General features: G+C 37.9%; 1 non-coding gene across 1 annotated transcript; it reads right to left on the reverse strand.

Annotated features, from left to right (window-relative positions):
- Nucleotides 1-2,507: 2,507 nt before the first annotated feature.
- LOC122478145 lies at nucleotides 2,508-2,636 on the reverse strand. The gene has a single exon (XR_006295895.1). It is a non-coding gene; the product is annotated as a U6atac minor spliceosomal RNA (small nuclear RNA).
- Nucleotides 2,637-6,000: the final 3,364 nt, after the last annotated feature.

Genomic DNA, 6,000 nt, shown 5'->3' on the forward strand with positions numbered 1-6,000 from the left:
TTGTTTTTGACAATTGACTAGCTAATGCTGATGCAGAATGTTGATGCTGTTGGTATGGGGACTGGACTTTGAAAACAACTGTTGTGGGTTATTGTATAAAAACCCATAGGTCAAGACCTTAGTAACAGGAAACTTTTCCAATGTGGCTGGTTTCCCAGGGGTATTGGCATCTCTTGTTTTTTTTTTTTTTTCCTGACCACAGAAGATGCTGTAGTATCTGGGGGTGAGTAGAATAGAAAAGAGAGATATCTGCAAAAAGCCTGCTTCTGTACTCCTGGTGCCCCAGGACTTTTAAAACAAGCCTTTCAAAAAGAAAGAAAGAATATTTCTCCCAATCTGGGCCTCTTTTCAATCACCTCACTTCTTTGAGGCCAGCATTCCAAAAGGCAGACTTGTAGCCATTGCCTGCTCCTAACTAGGTTTGCAGGAAGAGTGCTGTGGATTGGGTTCAGGTCTTTTGGGACCCACATTGTCTGCCAGCCATTTGCCCCCTTTTCCTTTGTATCCCTTCTTCTGCTCCCTTTCTTCCCTGTGCCTCAGCTCCTAGCTGGTCCACATCCAGCCTTCCAAAGCAACAGCTTCAAACAACACTGCTGTGTGCATTCTCCTGCCCACAGACCCATGGTGACTCCCTGTAGCCGCTTGGTTTTTTAAAAACAAAAATTTCTAACTTACTCCAACTTTCCCTACCCATAAATATGTCCAGCCTCATCTTTTTTCTTGTTATTATGTTTTTTGTTATTATTATGGGTTTTTTTCAATTTTTAAAAAAATATTTTTAGGTTTATTTTATTTTAGAGAGAAAGAGAAGGGGGGGGGGGGTGGGAGAGAGAGAGAGACAGAGACAGAGACAGAGAAAGAGAGAAAATCCCAAGCAGGCTCTGCAGTGTCAGTGTGGAGCCAGATGTGGAGCTTGAAGTTGAACTGTGAGATCATAACCTGGGCTGAAATCAAGAGTTGGATGCTTAACTGACTGAACCGCCTAGGTGCCCCTCAAATTTTTATTTAAATTCTAGTTAGTTAACATACAGTGCAGTATTGGTTTCAGGAGTAGAATTCAGTGATTCATCAATTACATGCAATACCCAGTGCTCATCATAACAAGTGCCCTCCTTAGTACCCATCCCTCATCTATCCCATCCTGCACCCACCTCCCTCCAGCAACCCTCAGTTCTCTGTCTTTAAGAGTGTCTTATGGTTTGTTTCCCTCTGTCTCCCTCTCTATATGTTCATCTGTTTTGTTTCTTAAATTCCACATATGAGTGAAATCATGTGGTATTTGTCTTTCTCTGACTAACTTATTTCGCTTACCATAATCCACTGTAGCTCAATCCATGTCGTTGCAAATGGCAAGACTTCATTCTTTTTGATGGTTGAGTGATATTCCATTGTGTGTGTATGTGTATTACATACCACATCTTTTTTATCCATTCATCTATTGATAGACATTTGGGATCTTTCCATAGCTTGGCTATTGTTGATAATACTGCTATAACCATTGGGGTGCATATACCCCTTCACATCTGTATTTTTGTATCTTTTGGGTAAATACCTAGGAGTGCAATTGTTGGATCATAGGGTAGTTCCATTTTTAACTTTTTGAGGAAACTCCATACTGCTCTCCAGAGTGACTGCACCAGTTTGTGTTCCCACCAACAATGTAAGAAGGTTTCCCTTTCTTCATATCCTCACCAACACCTGTTGTTTTTTGTGATGTCCAACCTCTTCTTCACTTTCTGCCCTCCATGACTCCAGTGCTTCAACCATGGAAGCCTCTTTATTGTCCCTGTCTGTGAGATAACATATATGAAAACATTCAGTATGTCAGCTCAATCCCTTTCCTTCCCCATGGGTTCTCACTTCAAAACACTTCCTAGCACAGACATTCTCAAATGTTTTACACCTTGGGTCCCTTTGGCAGCTAGATGTAGCCTGTAGCATATTTTTATAAATGCATAAAATTAAATGAATAGAATTATAACTGAAATTTATTATATTGAAATATGGTTTTGAATTTTAAAAAAAGATTGTAATTTGATAACATATGCTTATTTATTAATACATTAAATAAGAGTATCTAGTGATAGACATAACTATCATAATTTCAATTGTAGTATATGTGCTGCCGAAGCGAGCACATAACTATCATAATTTCAAAGTGATAAGCATAAATGATACTTTAAGAAATGTGAAACAAATGTAATGTGATGAAAGTCTTTATTGGTGACATTATTGTGGTTCCTTGCCTAGGTTAGTAATTGAAAGACATGCTCAAATTAAGTTAAAGGTAAGTGAAAATAAAGGCATAGGCCTTTTCCCTGTATATGCGTAGACCTCTATGCATTCCATATTCTGACTGTTCTTGCTTCATAATGCCCTAACTACCTTGTTTGCTTAGTGGACAAATTTATTACAAACCATTTATTTATTTTTTACATTGGTTACATGTTGAAATAATACTGTAGATATATTGGGTTAATAAAATATACTACAAAATTAATGTAACCCAAAAACGTTGGTGAGATGCCATGAAATAATAGGTGGCAGTGCCTTAATTGTATGCATGTTGTCAGGCCTGAGGGCCTCTTTCATCCTTGTGAAGGGGAGTGCTAAACTTCTCTCCTTTCATAAAATGCTATTACGAAAAAACTATTAAGTGCATATTATGTGCTCTTCTCTCTGTACCCATTAAAATGTATCTTATCACTTGTGATGTGAGGTAGATATTGCTATCCATACCTTAAAGGTGGGAAAATGGAGGGATCATTTCACATTGACTTCAGATCACACAGGTAAGAAGGGACTGCTAGCCCTGGAGCCTCCAGAAATTTTGACACAGAGTTATGCTCTTTCTTCTTATTTATTTGTTTCAGCTCTTTGTTTTACTTTGTTCTTATTTTTTATTTAAATTCAATTTATTTAACATACAATGTACTATTAGTTTTCAGGTGTACAATTTAGTGATTTGGCACTTACATACAACTCACAGTGCTCATCACAAGTTCAATCATAATCCTCATCACCTATCTAACCCATCACCTACATACCTTCCCTCTAATAACCATCAGTTTGTTCTCTATAATTAAGAGTCTGGGGGCACCTGGGTGGCTTAGTCGGTTAAGTGTCCGACTTCAGCTCAGGTCATGATCTCACGGTTATTGAGTTTGAGCCCCGTGTCAGGCTCTCTGCTGTCAGAACAGAACCCACTTTGGATCATTTGCCCCCCTCCCTCTCTCTCTGCCCCTCCCCTGCTTGTGCTCTGCTCTCTCAAAATAAATAAATAAAACTTTAAAAAGTTTGTTTCTTGGTTTGCCTTTTTTCCCCTATACCTGTTTGTTTTGTTTCTTAAATTCCACATATGAGTGAAATCATATGGTATATGCTCTTTGGATGGTAGAATATAATTGGAGCATGTGGCTCAGTTTAGTAAATTACTGAGTATCTGTGTGAGGGAGTAAGGAAACCTTGTTCACTGAAGAAGCCAACAGACTGCATGTCCCAGTAGGGGAGGGACAAGGATGCTGGAGCTCTAACTGAGAGTCTCCTCAGGTCTCACTACGAAAAGATTCTGAAGGAGGGGCTTATGCCTGCTAAATTGGCATCCAATTGTAGTGATAGCTGAGAAAATCAAAGGCACTTATTGACTACAGGTTTGACCTGTCTCCTGGTAGCCGGTGCAGTTGTACTTTCCATTCTTTATCAAGTACTCAGTGCTTTACAAGTTACTACTTTCCCACTAACCTTAATTATATAATTGGTACTAGTATTGAATACATTGGCTTTTATATCGATACATTTTTCTTTTCGGTTCTTCATTCTTTTTTTAATGTTTATTTTTTATATTTGAGAGAGAGAAAGAAACAGAGGGCAAGTGGGAAAAGGACAGAGAAAGAGGGAGACACAGAATCTGAAGCAGGCTCCAGGCTCTGAGCTATCAGCACAGAGCCCAATGCCAGGCTTGATCTCACATCCATGAGATCATGACCTGAGCCGAAGTTGGACGCTTAACCCACTGAGCCACCCAGGTGTCACTCTTAATTCTTTTTGAAGTTGTAAATGGGTAGAATATTTTGATATCTAAAATGCTAAGATTCTTAGATTATAAAAAAAAAAAACACATACAGAATCAAGAGACTACCAGTTTTGGATTATTACCCAACTTTTATCTCTTGGATAATAAAAGAGATATAAAAATGAACTACCACCTGGCCCATCTCATAGTATTGTGAAAAAAATAAAGTAGTCTATATCATCTTTGAACCGTATAATAATCTGTAAAACATGAAACAATGTATGTATCTAATATTAAATCCATAAATTATATAATTTTAGGAAGGAGTGATTTATTTTAATTTTTAAACTGATATTTTGAACAGATATATGCATATGAAAGAAAATTCAAAAAGTACAAAACTGTATATAATGAAATGTTTTCCTCCTTCTCCTGACCTCAGACTTAACCTTCATCCTGCCAGAGACAACCACTATTCCTAGATTCATGTATATGCTTCCAGAAATATTCTGTCCAAATACAAACCTAAATGGGTACTATCTAGTTCGTGTTTAACACAAATGTCATCAATGATATAAATATTGTACTTCCCAGGGTTTCTTAAACTAACAGTACATCGTAGAAAGCATTCCACATCAGAACAAAATGAATCAAAAACTTTCAGTTTGTATAGGATGTATGTCTTATGACCTAATTTACATGAAAAATATAGTTAATAATACCGTATAGAATACTAAACTATTGCTAAGAAGGTAAAATTGAGGTATTCACATCACATACAAAAATGGTAGCTGTTTGAGGAAATAATGTATTAATAAGATTGACCATAATAATTTCAATATGTATATTAATCATATCCTTAATAATAAATATATACAATATTTAACAACACATTTTATTTAAGTTTTTATTTATTTACTTTGAAAGAGAGTGAGTGCAAGTCAGGGAGGAGCAGAGAGAGGGAGGAGAGAGAATCCCAAGCAAGTTCTATGCTGTCAGTGCAGACACCAATGCGGGGCTTGACCCATGAACCATGAAATCATGACCTGAACCAAAATCAAGAGTTGGATGTTTAACCACATGAGCCACCCAAGTGCCCCAACATTGCAGTTTTAAATGCAATATGAAAATTAGAGTTTTTAAAATAAGAACGTCATGAGATGATTTATATTCCAATGATTGCATAAATCTCTGACTTTGGTAATTTTTTTATGAAATTTATTGACAAATTGGTTTCCATACAACACCCAGCGCTCATCCCAAAAGGTGCCCTCCTCAATACCCATCACCCACCCTCTCCTCCCTCCCACCCCCCATCAACCCTCAGTTTGTTCTCAGTTTTTAACAGTCTCTTATGCTTTGGCTCTCTCCCATTCTAACCTCTTTTTTTTTTTTCCTTCCTTTCCCCCATGGGTTCCTGTTAAGTTTCTCAGGATCCACATAAGAATGAAACCATATGGTATCTGTCTTTCTCTGTATGGCTTATTTCACTTAGCATCACACTCTCCAGTTCCATCCACGTTGCTACAAAAGGCCAGATTTCATTTTTTCTCATTGCCACGTAATATTCCATTGTGTATATAAACCACAATTTCTTTATCCATTCATCAGTTGATGGACATTTAGGCTCTTTCCATAATTTGGCTATTGTTGAGAGTGCTGCTATGAACATTGGGGTACAAGTGGCCCTATGCATCAGTGCTCCTGTATCCCTTGGATAAATTCCTAGCAGTGCTATTGCTAGGTCATAGGGTAGGTCTATTTTTAATTTTCTGAGGAACCTCCACACTGCTTTCCAGAGCGGCTGCACCAATTTGCATTCCCACCAACAGAGCAAGAGGGTTCCCGTTTCTCCACATCCTCGCCAGCATCTATAGTCTCCTGATTTGTTCATTTTGGCCACTCTGACTGGCGTGAGGTGATACCTGAGTGTGGTTTTGATTTGTATTTCCCTGATAAGGAGCGACGCTGAACATCTTTTCATGTGC

Source organism: Prionailurus bengalensis, chromosome X (assembly GCF_016509475.1).
Source record: "Prionailurus bengalensis isolate Pbe53 chromosome X, Fcat_Pben_1.1_paternal_pri, whole genome shotgun sequence".
Taxonomy (NCBI): Eukaryota; Metazoa; Chordata; class Mammalia; order Carnivora; family Felidae; genus Prionailurus; species Prionailurus bengalensis.